The following is a 17999-nucleotide window of genomic DNA, read 5'->3' as shown; positions in this document are numbered from 1 at the left end:
AGAATAAAAGATTACGATGGTGATGTGATGATTGGGACCTTTTATGAACAGGAATTGCTGAAAATAATCGTGGCTAAGGATAAAACTTTTAAAGTGGAAGCAATTTTGAATGAGAAAGTACAGAAAGGGAGAAAAATGTGTCTTGTGAAATGGCTTGGTTGGCCTGAGAAATTCAACAGCTGGATACCATCGGAAACAAGTGGTTGACCTAGAAACTGGATAGAACTCCAGGATTTACAGGATCACGTCATTCACATTGATTGCGATCAGCATGGGTGACAGTGGGTTCTACATAACACTGCCCAGTAACTCATCGAGACATGTCTATCCAAGCAACACGAGTTCGTGCTATACCACAAAATTTGCCAAAGGTATAGATTTGAAAGGCGATTGGGAAGTATCTTTGATAGAGTTCCAATACCCGCATACGTGGAAAACTTTTACATGGGGTGAAAACGCATTTGAACTACATGACTTGAATAACGACAAAACTTGTAAATATGAACTCAACACCGGTTATTACAGCAGCATATTAAAACTAGTGATAGAGCTCAACAGTTATGTACACATGGTAAAACACATGGTATATCGGTGGGGTACGATGAATTTAAAAATAGAATGTTTCTATAAGGTGAGCCCCAGTTTAGTTTGAAATTTAGTGCAAAACTGGAACAGATATTGGGGTTAAAACCAGGCGAATGGTGGTACGCCCAATGGTACGGAACATACCCCACAGATATTCTGGCGGGGTTTAACACCCTGTACATCTACACAGATATAATGGTGACGTACGACAAGCCACACTACGTACCTCTTAGTAAGAATCAATTTGATGAGATATGTATTGAAGTAAAATCTGATAAAAACCAGCTGGTTTCATTTGTAGTGGGGAAGGTGATTGCAAAATTACACTTCAGACCCATCAAACAATCTTTTAGAGTTTAAGATGCAGCCGCAGAAGCTCTATGATGATCCTCGAAGGTATGTTGAATACTACACAACACAGGCCGGTAACGGTTTACCGGGGTATCATGGTAGCTCAGCAATGTATGGGTCCGGTCTAGGGGGCCTTTTCCGGATGGCAATACCTTTGTTGAAGCGTGGGTTCTCCATAGCAAAACCACATCTGAAGAGTGCAGCTAGGAATACAGTTGCCGATGTTGTCAACAGTGTTATGTCACGACAAACAAAACAGCAGGATGGTTCTGGATTGATGGTTATGACTCGAGGTGTTAGAAAGAGACCACCTGGTAGGAGGAGCCAACCCAAGAGTAAAAAACACAAGAAAGAGACAAAAACAAGAGCCAAGGTTAAAAGAGGACATACACCCCGGAGGACACTCAAAGGGAACACGACAAAGCTGATTAAGAATATATTTTTGAAAGATGGCACTCCTACACCGTATGTCTGGCGAATGTATGAAGACAGAGTTGGATTTATTCACAGTCCCCTTCACATAGACATCTATTGAGAAAAATACATACATAGAAATACCGACCCTATCAGCAATATCAGACGCAGCCCCTCTGGAGTTCTTTATTGCCGGGAATGGCGAAGACTACGTTGATCTAAACAATACTTTGTTGTACCTACGTGTAAAAGTCACTAAACCGGACGGAACTAATATTGATGCTGGAGCACGTGTTGGGGTTATCAACTATCCGATAGCCACCCTATTTTCACAAGTGGATGTCTCCTTGGGTGATCATTTAATTAGCCAGAGTAGCAACAAACACATACCACTACAGAGCCGTTATAGAGAGCATTCTGAATTATGGATGTGATACATTAAAGACAGTTTTCAGCTGGGTTGTTTTACAAAGATGCCGCAGGTCACATGGATGTTACGGACCCTGCAGGCGAGAACGATGGACTTACGAAAAGGGCAGCCTATTCAGCGGATAGCACAACAATTGAAATGATCGGCCCTGTTCATAGCGATATCTTCTTTTAATAGAAACTTATGTTAAACGCCGTTGACATAAAGGTTAGGATGGTGCGCGGTAAAGATGAGTTCTGCCTTATGGGGGTCGGGGATGTGCGTTATCGTTTGCATATATTATCAGCATCACTATTTGTCAAGAAAGTGTCTGTTTTGCCAGCCGTGAAACTTGGACACGCTCAAGCGCTACTCTCAATCAATGCCAAGTACCCAATTGAAAGAGTGTGTATGAAGACATTTAGTTTACCGGCTGGGGGTCGTGTTTGCAACCAGGAAAACCTATTTTTAGGACCTCTGCCAAAATTTATTGTAATCGGATTGGTGGACAGTAGCTGTTTCTCAATGTCAAGGATCCTTCCTTGGTAGGACTAGTCCTTCCAAGGAAGGATCCTTCAGAGGCTAGGACAGGCTCCTCCTTAGCATTCGAAGAACACGTACAATGGAACAGGCTAGCAAGTGCACGTCATTGCGTGCTTGCGTCATTGAAAATGTTTCGCCCTCTTTTCCGCGCTACATTTCAAAACACTGGACAAAATCGAGTTGGAACTGTAAACGGTGCTGTTCAATTTTTTGTTGCGATGGAGGAGGTGAATCAGCGTCAGTCTGCTTGCAGGAGGAGAATACTCTGTCGACAACTTTGCCCGCAACGTGCGAAGGTAGGTAACGTTACCGACACTAATAAGCTATAATATAAGCAATGGTCGTTTTGTGTTATTAATTTCATGTCAATAAAGTAAACACTCGTGGGAGTTAATGTTTGTAGTTTTCATAACACTTACCGGTAAGGAGAATTGCATTAATTAATCTTAATTACATTAAACTTTCAGTAGCTAACCGTTTACATTAACTTGTAGTTAACTGCATGTATGTAACATTAGCTCATTGTCCAGTAGCTTCTAGCTTTCAGACAAATGAGGTGCAAAACATGAACAACAAGGTAAACGCTACCTGCTAATAAAGGTTGCCATAGGCAGTATGATAAGCAGTAAACTGCAAGTGAGAAAGGTTAAATAGTACTGTAAACGCACAAGCTACAAACAACATAGGAAAAGTCATAATAACACCATTGATAAACACCCACTAACACAGTAAAGGTAGGTGTAAGTGTGTCAAATGGTCAGCAGTTGTCAGAGAAGACCATGATGAACAAATTACCATTATGTTACAGCATGTGTAAATATACTTTATACAATTGTTATCTTACCAGAACAGGTTGGATAATTAGACTAACCTAAAGCTTTCTCCTTCTGTCTACAGTCTGGAAGCATCCCCATCATCGGCAGCTGAGTCTGATCGCCGCTTCATGTTAAATATACTTGTGTACAGCTTATATCCATGTTTGAATAAATGTTATAATAAAGATATGTTTCGTTAATGTCTTTTTAGAGCTTGTATACTTAACGAGTTATTAAAACAGGTACAATCTTAATAATTATTCAGCTACAAGTTTCCTATGTGCAGATCACAATTTGATGGAAAAATACACATTGAACAACAGTTTATATAATATACACACCCAAAAAATTAATTACACAGACAAACCAGTTAATTTAATGCATTTATTTTTAGAATGTCAATCTCAAATATAGCAAATAATCTATTCAACATCTGTCTCCCTGCTTGTCTTTGGCTTTCCCATCCCCAGTGACAGTCTACGTTTGTTCCTTAGTCCCTGTTAACAGAGATCAAACACAAGAAAAATGTTTACAGTTATGAATGCTATAACGAAACGTTACAGAACATTATACTTGTAACATGGGACACTACACATACATTTTAGCTTTCATTTAACGTTGCTAGTGAAGTTAACAAGGTGCAGCGTTACCTACCATCCTGAAGCTACAACTGATAAACACATCATTTTCAAAATATCTGCTAACGTGACGTGCCGTGACATTAACGGCTTATAAAAAGCGATGAAAATGCCACCAGACATTAAACTTTACAAACACAAATGGTAAAAAAGACGGCAAGCGAGCTAACAGACTAATGTTAAAAGATAGGTTCAGTTAGCTAACGTTATATATATCTACCTAATTATGATAGCTATTTGTACCAGCATTAAAGCGTTAAGCTTTACATTGATTTAACACATTAACGGTGATAACAAATGTACGGCAAACACTAAAGATACTTACATTTAAATTATTATTTCGCCGTCAGCGATGCCGCTCCAACTCCCCGCTTAGTTCCGCCATTTAATTTATTTTTACAAGCTGGCAAAAGCTGTGCGCATTGGATTGTGGGTGATTTGGGGCCGCGAAGGATGCACTTATGCATCCTTCGCCGTCTATGGGAAATTCTCCGAACGAAGGACTCAGTCCTTGGTAGGATTCGGAGGATCCTCGACATTGGAACGGTCCTTCGACGGACGTCGATGACGTAGCATCCTTCAAATTCTGGCTTCGAAGGATCCTTCCTTGACATTGAGAAACGCCTAATGACAGTTTTACCGGAAGTTACACAAACATTATAATTTGGAGTTTATGGCTATGTATGTAGATGGTCAGCAATTTCCTAGCAAACCATTCCAACCAAATTACACAACAGGGTCAGCAGTGCGTGAATTTTACCAATTGGCCTTAGCTTCAGGAAAACACCTAAAGGACCAAGCCTTGGCTATTGACAGGTCGGACTTCTTACACGGCTATGCCCTTTATGCATTCAACTGCGCGCCAGACGAGGAATGTGGTCAGCACCTATAATTGATCAAGTCAGGGAATGTACGACTTGAGGTGAGGTTCAGACAACCACTACCCCACACAATTAATTTAGTTGTTTATTCAATCTTTGACTCCATTATCGAAGTGTCAAACTGGCGACAAGTCATGGTTGACTACTATTAGGAAAACTGTGTGGAAATGAATACCGCAGAGTTGACCAGTGTGGTGAACCAATTTTCATTTAGGACCCATTTCTATGGTGTGCTGGCAAGCGACCAACTACCTAGGGTGCCTGTCCGAGATGTTGCATCAATGATGATTGTTAATACACACCCAAGCAATCACCCTAGGGAGCACTGGCTGGCTATTTACATAACGGATGATGGCATTGGAAGGTTTTATGACAGTTTTGGAACCCCCCCGGATTTTACATAATTTCCCAAGTCAATCAATGCCTTTCTGAAAACCTGTGAAAACGTGGAATACAGTTCAAAACAAGTACAGGACCTGGTTTCAACCATGTGTGGAAAGCATTGTGTGTTCTTTCTCTTTCTAATGACAAAAGGTCTGAGTTAGAAAGATTTTATGTCTTTTTATATTGATGATTTACGAGAAAATTATGCCCTAGTCTCAAATTTGTAGCTAAGATGTACCAGGGTAAGCGTGATAAGCAAATGTTTAATTGCATACAACATGCTCAATCTTGTGAAACGTTTAATTTGTGCCATGGTTGTTGAAGAAATAGAAAAGTCAATCACGTGTATGTCAACTTTATTATTCAAAAATAAAAACATTGGTAAAACCACATCAATGTTTACATAGTATTTTTCATACAACATTTATTCAAGATAAAACAAACATACAATGTATCACAAATAAAATAAAAACACATTAAAATGGAAGCCATTTTGTGGGGTCCGTGGTATGAGGTTCAAAGAAAGCTTTGGTTGGTTGAAAACCAGTTGCTGGTTGTGTGGCTAAATCATCCATTGTGTCACCAGACGTTTGTTTATACAAATTGATTTTACGTCTTACATGCGCATTTGGAATAGTTGTAAAAGGCATGTTGAGACATGCCATGGCCTCTAAAAACACCCCCCACCCCAACGGTCTTCTATCGTCTGTGACAACTGCTCCCTCTGCTGCTTCACCTCCCCCTGCAGCGGACGGGCTCCGGTGTTCGACGTCACCGGCCTTCTGACACCATCGTCCATCTCATCATACTTTTCACCTGTGTCCTGTTTAACGCACCTGTTCCTCATCCTCATCATTTCCCCCCAGTTTATATGTTCCCTCTGCTCCCCCTGTCTTTGTGTGTAATTGTCTCTGTTTGCATAAGAGCAGTGTACGCTTCGGTTTTCAACTACATTTTGAGTTCTCGTTATTACATTAAATACTTTGTTCTACCACGCCATTCTCCTGCTCCTCCTTTATCCGCCCCCCGAAGACGTGACAGAATTACACACCTCTACAAAATACCCTAAAGGATATGGAGCCACAAGGAGCCACAGGCGAGGCCGGTGTTGCGGAGGCGGTGAAGATACATTCGACAATGCTGGCCAGCCTGGGCGCCGCAATGGACAATGTGTTAAAAGCAGTACAGCGCCTAGAGCTGAGCCAGCAGAACCCCGCAGCACCGGCTGTCTCTCCGCCTCCCCAAGCTGCGCCGCCCAACATAGGGCCTATGCACCTGCCCCTCCCCATGGACCTGGGGGCGGCTGCACTGCCGGGCAGACGTCGGGGAGGACAGGTGCGGAGTGCCTCCAAGAGGAGGCGAGGCCATACAACCGCACCACACCGCACCTCCCTCCCCGAGTCGAGAGGCGATAGGCATGGCACTTCCGCGTCACCCCAGGTAGCACATGCCCATTCACCACTTACCTCTTCCCTCTCTATGTGCACTGTCCCTGTTATGTTCCCCGGTTTTCCGTTGCTTTCCCAGTGTAAGGCGCTGGTAGACTCAGGCGCAGCTGGGAATTTCATGGATAGGTCCTTTGCTCTGCGTTCACGCATACCACTTCAGGTCCTCACTACCCCCCTGCCCGTAAGAGCTTTGGACAGCCGGCCACTAGGGTCAGGTTTGGTCACTAGATGCACTGTTCCCCTCCTTATGGTTACCGGCGACCGTCACAGCGAAACCCTTTCATTCCATGTCATCGACTCACCCACGTTCCCAGTCGTTTTGGGTTTCCCTTGGTTGTCCCTACATGACCCCGTCATCTCCTGGTCTAGTCAGAGTCTTTCGGGGTGGTCGCGGAAGTGTCAAGGTAGGTGTTTGGGTGTTTCCGTTGGCTCGACCTCGGTGGATAGTCCAGACAGTGCTCCCGCCGTGCCAATTCCCCCCGAATACAGGGACTTGGCTGCGGTTTTCTCCAAGGCTAGGGCCGCTGTGTTGCCGCCACACCGGCCGGGGGATTGTGCGATAGACCTCATTGACGGAGCCGCACTCCCAAAGGGTCACGTGTATCCACTGTCCCGCACCGAAACGGAGGCTATGGCCGCATACGTTAAGGAAGCGCTGGAACAGGGTTACATTAGGCCTTCCAAGTCACAGGTCTCCTCGAGTTTCTTTTTTTTGAAACAGAAGGACGGTGGTTTGCGCCCGTGCATCGATTACCGAGCACTGAACAAGATCACCATTCCGTTCCGCTACCCTCTCCCTTTGATCTCTACGGAGGTGGAGAGGATGCACGGGGCCCGCTTTTTCACCAAATTAGACCTCAGGAGCGCCTATAACCTGGTGCGTATCCAGAAAGGGGATGAGTGGAAAATAGCCTTTAGTACCACGTCCGGCCACTATGAATATTTAGTTATGCCGTACGGGTTGATGAATGCTTCTTCAGTCTTTCAGTCCTTCGTCAACGATGTATTCCGGGACATGTTGTGCGAGGGCGTGGTGGTGTATATCGATGACATCTTGATTTACACTGCCACCCGCGCCGAACATGTCTCTTTAGTGCGCAGGGTGCTTGTTAGACTGCTGGAGCATGACCTGTACGTGAAAGCCGAGAAGTGTCTGTTTTTCCAGTCGTCTGTGTCCTTCCTGGGATATCGCTTTTCCAGCACAGGTGTGGCTATGGAGGAGCCTCACATTGACGCCGTGCGTAATTGGCCGACCCCAACCACGGTAAAGGACGTGCAACGTTTCTTAGGCTTCTCGAATTATTACAGGAGGTTTATCCGGGGCTTTAGCCAGGTCGCAGCTCCGATCACCTCCCTTCTGAAGGGGGGGGGCGACCCGGTTGCGGTGGTCTGTGGAGGCAGAGCGGGCGTTTGTGGAACTGAAACACCGTTTCACCACCGCTCCGATCCTGGCCCATCCCGACCCGTCGCTCCAGTTCATCGTGGAGGTGGACGCGTCCGACTGTGGGCTCGGTGCCATCCTCTCCCAACGGACGGGGAGTCATAACACGCTCCGTCCCTGTGCCTTCTTCTCCCAGAAGCTCAGTGCGGCGGAGCGAAACTACGACATAGGTGATCGTGAGCTGCTGGCCGTGGTTCGAGCCTTGTCGGCGTGGCGGCACTGGTTAGAGGGGGCTAAACACCCTTTCCTCGTCTGGACGGACCACCGGAACCTGGAGTACATGCGGGCAACGAGGAGACTGACTCCTCGCCAGGCAAGGTGGGCTATGTTCTTCACCCGGTTTGTTTTTTCTCTTACTTACAGGCCGGGGAGTAAGAACGTCAGGGCCAACGCACTGTCCCGCCAGCATGACACGGAGGAGAGGCCAGTGGATGGCGCTCCCGTGCTCCCGGAGTCGTGCATCGTGGCACCAGTGGTATGGGAACTGGACGCGGACATCGCTAGAGCGCAGCGTGACAAGCCCTCTCCGCCCACATGCCCTGAGGGTCGTACGTATGTGCCGGCGTCTGTCCGCGACCGCCTCATCTACTGGGCGCATACATCTCCCTCCTCCGGTCATCCTGGCATCGGGCCGACGGTGCGTGCCCTGGCCGGTAAGTACTGGTGGCCCACTTTAGCCAAGGACGTGAGGGTGTACGTCTCTTCCTGCTCGGTGTGCGCCCAGAGTAAGGCACCCCGGCACCTACCTGTGGGCAAGTTGCACCCCTTGCCAATTCCACAACGACCATGGTCCCACCTGTCGGTTGATTTCTTAACTGATCTCCCCCCTTCCCAGGGCCAAACCACCATCCTGGTCGTTGTGGATCGGTTCTCCAAGTCCTGCCGCCTCTTGCCGCTGCCCGGCCTTCCTACTGCCCTACAGACCGCGGAGGCCCTATTTACACACGTCTTCTGGCACTATGGGGTGCCCAAGGACATCGTGTCTGACCGGGGTCCCCAGTTCACGTCCAGAGTATGGAAAGCTTTCATGCAGCCCCAGTCCAACGGGCAGGTGGAGCGGGTAAACCAGGAAGTGGGTAGATTCCTCCGGTCCTACTGCCAGGACCGGCCGGGGGAGTGGGCAGAGTTTCTGCCTTGGGCTGAGTATGCGCTCAATTCTCTGCACCACTCCTCCACAGGCATGTCACCGTTCCAGTGTGTACTGGGGTACCAGCCGGTCCTGGCGCCCTGGACACCGAGTCAGACCGGTACCCCTGCGGTGGATGACTGGTTCCGGCGGGCTCGCTGTCCGCCGCTAAAAGGTCTCTGCGGACCGCCACCGCAGGGAGGCCCCGGTGTATCGGCCGGGTGACCGGGTCTGGCTCTCGTCCAGGGACCTGCCCCTCCGCCTGCCCTGCCGGAAGCTGGCCCCGCGGTTTGTGGGGCCCTATAAAGTCCTGAGGAGAGTCAACGAGGTAACATATCGGTTACGCCTTCCCCCCGACTACCGTATTAACCCCTCGTTCCATGTGTCTCTCCTCAGGCCGGTGGTGGCTGATCCCCTTCAGGGGTGTGAGGTGCGGGAGGTTCCCCCTCCCCCTCTGGACATCGAGGGGGCCCCGGCGTACTCCGTCCGCTCCATCATCGACTCGAGGCACCGGGCGGGGGGCCTCCAGTACCTCGTGGAGTGGGAGGGGTACGGCCCGGAGGAGCGGAGCTGGGTTCCGGTGAAGGACGTCCTGGCTCCCGTCCTCGTCCGCAATTTCCGTTAAGGGTATATTTCCGCGCCTTAGATTAAGCGCTATTTCACAGAGTGATAGAATGAGGTCGGTGGATGCTGATTCTAAAATAACTTTTCGTTGACTTGCCGGTGCCTTAAATATCATCTTCAAAAGGGGTACATTTCTACGAATGCGTTTAGACATGATCAAACTTTCTTAGGAACGTACACGACAGGCCAATCCCCTGAAAATAACCCTGTTCTCAGACGGTAGTCTTCTGGTGTTGTAGCTTCAAAGTCAATAAGTAAATAACCAAAAGGCGGATGTGTTGCATCTTTAAAACTCTCCATGAAGAATCGAGAAAGACCGGGGTATATCTGTCTGCCTAAAATACTAATCTGCTGATTGTCGCGGGGGTTTTTAAACAAGATGAGGTAGTTTGTGTTCAAGTTAATAGTTCTACTAGATTTGCCTTTAACAAACATGTTTTGGACAAGGTAAATTGCACTCAGGTTACGGTGGTGTGAATATTGTGTGAAAACTCTCTCCATCTCCAAACTCTCTGATGCACTTTTCATTAAATCGTCAATAATTAAAAGGTTGTTTTTCTGAATCGGTAGCAGATTGTCATCACACAGCAATGTTGGTAGACCTTCTATAAAAGTAATCTCCCTTATCTTCAACATTTCGTCATACAGCGGTTGCCAACATGAATAAACCCAGACGATATTTTGAATTTCTTTGGAGAATACAACCTCAGCATTATCCAACAACATCTTCACAAAATATGTTTTACCAGAGTTACTGGGGCCACTAATGACACAGCTGAACGGGTGTTGTAGTCGCGGGTCAAAACCGCTATCCATCCTAGACTGTGGTTTAGTACCCATAAGGCCTTGTGCTGTAATCAGGGAGCAGTACACGCTTGTTGTACACAACTCTGAAACGCTTAGACACTACTCGGTTTTTCATCGTGAATGTTCTTTTATCTCTAGCAATTGTGTCTGCATTAGCAAGTACATGTTCATCATCATCGCCCTCACCCCGTACAAAGTTATCAACCAGTCGTGTCAGCGTCTCCAAATTAACAATAGTTGTGTTGTAGCTGTTGAGCATAATGCCTTTTGCTTTGAGACAGGTCAGACCTTTAACGGTTTTGTAACCTTATGTCTTTGGCCCACCACTAACAAATTGAGCTATGCTGTCACCATCCGGTAACTCATCGGTCAAGTCACCCAAGAACGGGCCCAGTGGGGGCACCCAATCCCCATGGCGTGTGACAAAGATCACGGAATCAGTGTCTGTGTAGAGTACACGTCTATCCAACTTCTCCAAGAGTGAATACAACTCGAGTCTAGCATAAGCGGTTGTGAACGCGGCAATAAATATGTTGCCGTTACGTGGTTTGATTGGTGTCTGTTTTGTGTAACGCCACTGTACCATCGCAACAGTGTCTGAGATGAATGAGAAATAACTAACATCTATTTCACTGGAAAAAAGGTAATGGCTAAACTCCTCTGGATCTGTAATTAACATTGTGTTCATAAAGTTAGTCAGCTCACCCATCTTACCCCAAAGACTATTCACTGCCAATTTAGCTAAAGATCGCCTAGCACTGTTTACAACAATGTTTTCCTTTGCACACCCTCCTTTTCATGATATTCATGGATATACCGGTCTTTAGCCTCATCGTCAACCACAGATGGTGGGAAGCCACTAGCTTCCTGCTTGTGCTTCAGGAATGTTCTCTTGTTGCAGAATGGGTAAAGACTACAGACATTGTTATACTGAATAGTTTCCCGTAAACTTCAGATGAATCGCATTAGTACGACCGCCAAAAAGAGCATCACGAGGGTCAAGGCGCTCTGGAGCACCAAAGGTCTTCAAGAAAGCTTTGACATCTGCGGATGTGTTTTTAAGCTGGTTCCACTCACACTCCCATATGTATTGAACATGTACGTTGTGTTGTTCTTTCAAAGCCTCTAGCTTTGTCAACCATTGCTGGTGCATCAACCCATACTGAATCTTTGTCATTGGATTGATCCTTGTTGAACAATGACATTTTGGGTGACCGTGCCAGAAACAACATAGAAATTCATAGACCATGCTAAAACCATCGCGTTCAGCATATCCATCAACGTAGTAGGCACCGATTTTTACTTCACCCCTGTTCAGGGCGTGCTGTATTGATATATTCTCATCAGAGGCCACATATTCAAGCCACTGGATTGAGCTGTTTGAGAATGTCTTCTGACAATGGTTGTAGTTGTCTGAGGGGACCAATGCAACGGTGTCCTTGGTGAGGAATCTGTTGCAAAAGACTTTCATGCAAGCCGAAGCAATCGTAATTGACTGGAATGGGTCAACACCACCACACTCCAGGAACTCGAGTCTGTAGCGCATACTCTCTCAAGATGACCACATCATTCACGCAGTAAGCCTTTATTTCATCCTGCATGACAAAGGGGTCTGCAGAAACAGTTGCATACCATTGCAAAAACTCATCTTTTTCTTTAGCCATCATGGTATTCACACCATAGTAATGCGGTTCCGGATGGGGGCCAGCATAGTTCTCATTCTCCTTGATGTTAAACTTGTAAGGAAAGTAGCCTTTTTTTCAAATCCTTAAAACCCATAGCACGTGGCAAGGCTGACAGCTTCATAGGTAGAAAGCAATGACTATCAATGTATCTCTGATTGAATGTGCTGTCTGTAAAAATCATGAGCTTGCTACCATTAGCAATAAGTGTCGTGCCAATACCATTGTTAGCAAGGTACTGCATCAAGATGTAACCATCAAAACCTTTAGAGTTGTGTGCTATAAATGTGTAGTCATTATATTTCGGTTGCCTAAACTTTTGAAAAAAAGCAGTGACACAACCATCTCCGGCTCAACACCACGTCTTGTTATCAAAGCTTATTGCACACACAAAATTAGCAGTGTGCACACCATTCAGTGGATTGGCAAAATATGTAGCGCTCACTGGGGTCCTCTGGCTTGGAGGGTTTTATAAAACACTGATGATTCATTTCAACCACCAGATCCACGTTACAATTGTGACATATGTTAGCCATGCACCTGTGCACTTTATAGTTGGTAATACTAACATTGTAATAACGGCCACAATCAACACAGTATTTCTTCTGGTCACACATGCTAACCCAACGATCCACACTTTTGTGGTGCTTCAAATGTTTATGCTGGCTATAACAAAAATCTGAATAACATATCCGTTTACGGTCAGAGCACTGCTTTGTGTTACGGGGTTGGGTATGACAATCTTCATGAAGACAGACACTACAGCTACGTTTACAACCATGATCACCACGTGCGTTGAAACTGGTATAGCACCAGTCACAGACATAAGACACATCCTGAAAACCCTTCAGATTCATGATGCCATAGAAATGTTTATCGTGTAAGTACATAAAGACAGTTCTAGGGTGGGTTTCCTCGCTGTTTTGAAACTTGGTAAAGCGACCATCCCGTGTTCGGTGAAAGACAACAATTTTACACCCTGTCATTTCTTCAAACCGAACAATATCTGTGAATGCCACACAATCAGCTAATGCTAAACCAGCGCCCTTATGTAACTCACAACCACTAACCAGGGCCTCAGGATATGTGTACTGCGGGTTCAACATACCCATCAAACAAACAGAAAAACACGTAGAATCATTATTCACAGCCACATATAAATGTCTTCTTTTTTATTGATAATCTGATCTATCAACAATGTTTGAGCTTTATGTCGCGGGGCACCACCCTCACGGTTTTTGACAATTTGTACCACCAGTTCTAGTGATTCATCAATCATAATCTCAGCATTACTCTGCATAACACTTTCAAGTAAATTACCAAACGTGCGTTCATTATATTCATCCGCTCTCATGGTCACATGTACGGGGTCTATCAGAGATTCACCAATCAACTCAATCTGCAGACGATCACCAGGCCCGTGTACAAAGTCTGAGGCTCTAACAATCAAAGTATCCAAGCCTGCCATGATACTTGCGTAGAATGTGCCAAAATCACCAACTTCTCCAGTATTTTGTAAATTTGTCAACTGTCGTAATTCAAGATTGTCAAATGCATTACGTTGTATAACTCTAACATCACCATCACTGCACTGAGTTTGCATCAGAGAGCTCAAAGGAATGTCAACTAGATCGTGTGAAAAATGGGTGCTACTAAGCTCGGTTAACAAGCCTTGTATCTGAGGATTATTGTGTGCATCGCTGTGTAACAAAGTAATGGTTGGTTCATTTGTATTTTGGGGTGTGGTCGATTGATTATCTGTAGAGGTTGTTGGCTGTTCCGTGTCTGGTCTGTTGTTAGCATTATCTTTTGCCATTTCTCTGGTTTAACGTGTAAATAACAATCCACTTTTCAGATTTAAATATTCTAACTCAAACATACATTTACATACAGCGCAGTTTTGAAGAGTTGGCTGTATTACCTTCAGCTTTCAAGCCTGAAAGAAAACAAAACAAAAATCCCCTCACGCAGTGCAGACACAAGGAAGGGTGTCCGTAACTGACCCCATTGTGGTAATGTACTTTGTATCATCACCCGGTTGTCCTCAATCTGTTGGAATATAGAATGTTGTACCAAGGGTCAGTATGCATAGTCATAATTGTTAATAACACTTTAGAACAAGACTAAAAATGTCTGGAAATAATTAAACTTACACCAAGTATCTGCTCAGGTTGTGTAAGATCACAGTCTGACCGCCCAGTCCAACTGAGGCAGATGCTGGTCACTTGAACTAAATACAAATAGGATTTACAAGCGTATACAGGTAATTAAAGCTTATTAACAATAATGTCAAAAGTTTACTTACCAAGATTTGGAGGTCCAAAAATGTGTTTTACCAAACATGGTCGGTGTTTAATTCCGCTCAACCTAAACCGGAGATTTAAACAGGCAATATGAAAGACAGCTAAAAATGAATGGATTGCGCAATCGTAAAATTTATTTACACATTCTTAAAAAGTTCAAATGTCTCGTTTGTATTTGCATCACAATTCAAATAAATTACTTCAAATAAAATAACTTGTACTTACAACAGAAACGATATACTCCATGCTTGAAACAACAGCTGACTTTTGTGGATGCTGCGGTGTTTAATTACTGTCTTCACATCGCAGCCGGGGCGCCTCCAGCAAGTCACGCCTCTTATCTTTGTCATTGGTTACATGTCATCGTTCTTCACGTTAGATTCAAATTGTGTTAAAACTATACATGCTGCAATGATACAAATTCAGGATAAAACTTAACTATTTAGTTCTGATTATTGTAGCCGTTTGGCAACCAAATATATTGATTCACCCTGTCTGGTAGAACCGCCGTTCTCGTTAATTTCCGTGCCTCAGCCGTGACATCACGTCATATAATTGTATATATTAACGATAAACTCATCTTCTTACATATAAACGCTTGCTATTGTCACTATATCGCCATTAATCAGTTCAACATTTAACAAACACAGGACCATAATACAGCAATACAAAATCAGATTTCACGAGTTGGTCATTAAGAGAATGCAGCACATCTTCAGCCGGAAGTGACAGCATAAGCCCATACTAACACAGATACTACAGTATTTTTTTTTAACCAAAGTTGCCTATTATTAAACATTTCTACCAATGTTTGGAAAACAATCTTGCGTTGATCTCTGTTGTACAATTTCAAAAGACGCCTTTAAAAATGTTTTAATTACCTGAAATAACATATCCTTACCTGTCAACGATTCGCCGTTGTTCATGCAAATTTATATGCTGCCTTGCGGGTAACTTTGTAACGTTTTGCCCTATAATGCAACTTAGAAGTTATTGCTGACTTAAACAACCATATTTATTACAAAACTCACCATTGCTCATACATGCACTTGTTTTTATTTATAACAATATTTTAAAACCCAAACCGCGACACAATCCACCTTTGCATAATGTGTGGTTGGCCCGGGCCATGGATACTCCTTCAAAATAATAGCATTGCTCATGCGATGTTAGTTTGCTGTAAAGTTGTGTTGGACTACAAACCGTGAGACACGGGATGATTTCTAACCTGCATATACTACAGTTTGTATTAGTGGTTATTTAGGGACCAATACTATAGGGCAGATATAACCTTGAAGCCCGTCTCTTGTTAAAATGAATGTTGGGCTGAAACTATCCAAAATCGTAAGTCCCTTCCCACCCCCTTCTTTATATCTTACAGAAAAAACATGTCTCTCACGTGTAACTCTGTGCTTTTGGAAAAACACCATGTTACAACTACATTGTAAAACATGGGAAGTTTACATCTGTACCACATGGCATTGGAACCCTGGCACCCTTTTGTTGAACACCAAACAACTTACCGCTGACACAACACTGGGAATTTAACATTCCGGAACCCTAAGCCCCATTTGTTAATTAACATTCCAGAACCCTAAGCCCCATTTGTTAATCATCAAACATAACCCACCTGTTATAACACTAGTCTGGTTTGCTCATCAGGCGTTGTAAAACATCAAACACTGACACATAAATGTAATCATAAATCACCGGACATGCATACGTCACTCCTGAAGTCCTGCCCTAACACACGTCATACAGGAAGTCCCACCCTAACATACGTCATAACGGAAGTCCCACCCTACAAACCGGATGTCCCGCCCACCTGTCACATCAATATGGAAGTCCCGCCCCCCCAGGGCCATAAATCACCATTCTGACACATTATACCCTACACTAACTACTCATAGTTATCAGCTCACATGACTGGACAATGTGCTGGAATGCATGTAACAAAGACGGACGACGCATGCCCAACAAGAAATTGCATTTTTATGTCAGCTGACATATCATATTATGACAGAGTTATGGCCATGTTATGATGGTACACTTCAAATAAAGTGTTACCAATGTTTTCCAAAACACAGTGTCTCACTTGAAAATAAGTTGTTGGAGGTTGTGTCATGTCTGGAGGACATCCTTTTTGTTGCGTATGCCCTTACTGAGTGTGTGTGTGTCTTCCTGTGTGTTTTGTTTGTGATGTAGGGCACAGTGTTGTTACGCATCCAGTACTCCCTGGGGAAATATGAACAGAAGCAGAGGGGAACCAAGCACATGTTCTGTATCCCCACTGTAGGACCGGAGGATATGGGCACATACACCCGGACAGTTGGAGACAAGACCCTGTCTGCCAGGTTCACTGTCATCGGCAAGTGAACAGTAGTTCTCTCAGTCTCACACACCAAATGAGGCTCAGAACTACTTTATGAGTTGGTAACCACAGGGCTGAATGACGGTGACCTAACCCTTCTACCCGCTCCCTGTGCCTGTCTCAAAAGGAACTAGGATTTGCCAGAAACACATTATATTTGTTCCCATTAGGTTCTGCCTAAAGCAGCAGCTAGTCTTCCTGGGGTCCACTTATAAGATCATAACTTATTATTATGATTTATGGTTGTCAGTATCTGTGGTACTGATTTATTTCTAACGTCATGCTTTATTTTAAAACACCCCTGCAAAATGTTCAAAATGATCTTTGCCTGATGTTGCAATATACTGGTAGTAATAATTTGTTTGTAGCGTGTGTTCTTTCCCAGTAGTTTTATATTTTCTGATTTTTCTCAGTTTTTTGCTGTCTTGTAGACATGCCTCTAAGGTCTGGTACTGATTTGAAATTGTCTCACACAGCGGTAGAAACCCCTCCCTCCCTCTATCTCTCTCCCTTTCACAGAACCCCCCCCTTCAAAACAACCTTCAGATAAACATGCTCTCTCTTCCTTTCCATTTAATTCCCCCGGCTCACTCTCTCTCACCTCTCAGACGAGTCTCTGAGGTTTGTTTCTGATCTGAGGCCCACGCATGTGACAGAGCGCCAGACGGCTGTGTTCGAGGTGCGTCTCTCCAAGAGGACAGATGCCCTGCTGGTCTGGAAGGTAACAAAATAATGGATAACTGTGAAAATACCAGGGCTGTGTTCATAACATTTGGCAAGGAAAACTATACTAAGCATTTGATATAATAATATAACATTTCAGGTAGTTCTTTCTGATCCAGTCCATTTTCTTTTGTTGTGCCTAATGATTCGGTTCCCTTATATACTATCCTCAAAGGGCGTCCTGTTTGCAGAGTTGTATACATTTTGAGGAATTAAAAAAATATTTTTCCAAATATAGGGAACAAGGTATGACACACCAAGGGAAATGCGATATCGCACGCAAATCGGAATGTGAACTTCAGACACGCCATTTACAGCTAAACAGGTGTTCAATCTGTTAAAAGGCATCTGCTTCGAAGAAATAAAGCCTGGCTTGACCCTAACCACATTGATTTTGCTCTGCTGTTCACTGCTGACAGACTGAACCTTTGGGGTTCCTTGCCTCATTCCATCC

General features: G+C 44.6%; 1 long non-coding RNA gene across 1 annotated transcript; it reads right to left on the bottom strand.

Moving 5' to 3' along the window:
- Positions 1-3487: 3487 nt before the first annotated feature.
- Positions 3488-4374, bottom strand: LOC114829601. The gene is made up of 2 exons (XR_003777490.2): positions 4081-4374; positions 3488-3614 (listed from the first exon to the last, which is right to left on the bottom strand). It is a non-coding gene; the product is annotated as an uncharacterized LOC114829601 (long non-coding RNA).
- Positions 4375-17999: the final 13625 nt, after the last annotated feature.

Source organism: Esox lucius, chromosome 19 (assembly GCF_011004845.1).
Source record: "Esox lucius isolate fEsoLuc1 chromosome 19, fEsoLuc1.pri, whole genome shotgun sequence".
Classification (NCBI taxonomy): domain Eukaryota; kingdom Metazoa; phylum Chordata; class Actinopteri; order Esociformes; family Esocidae; genus Esox; species Esox lucius.
This window is presented reverse-complemented; position numbering and strand designations above follow the sequence as displayed.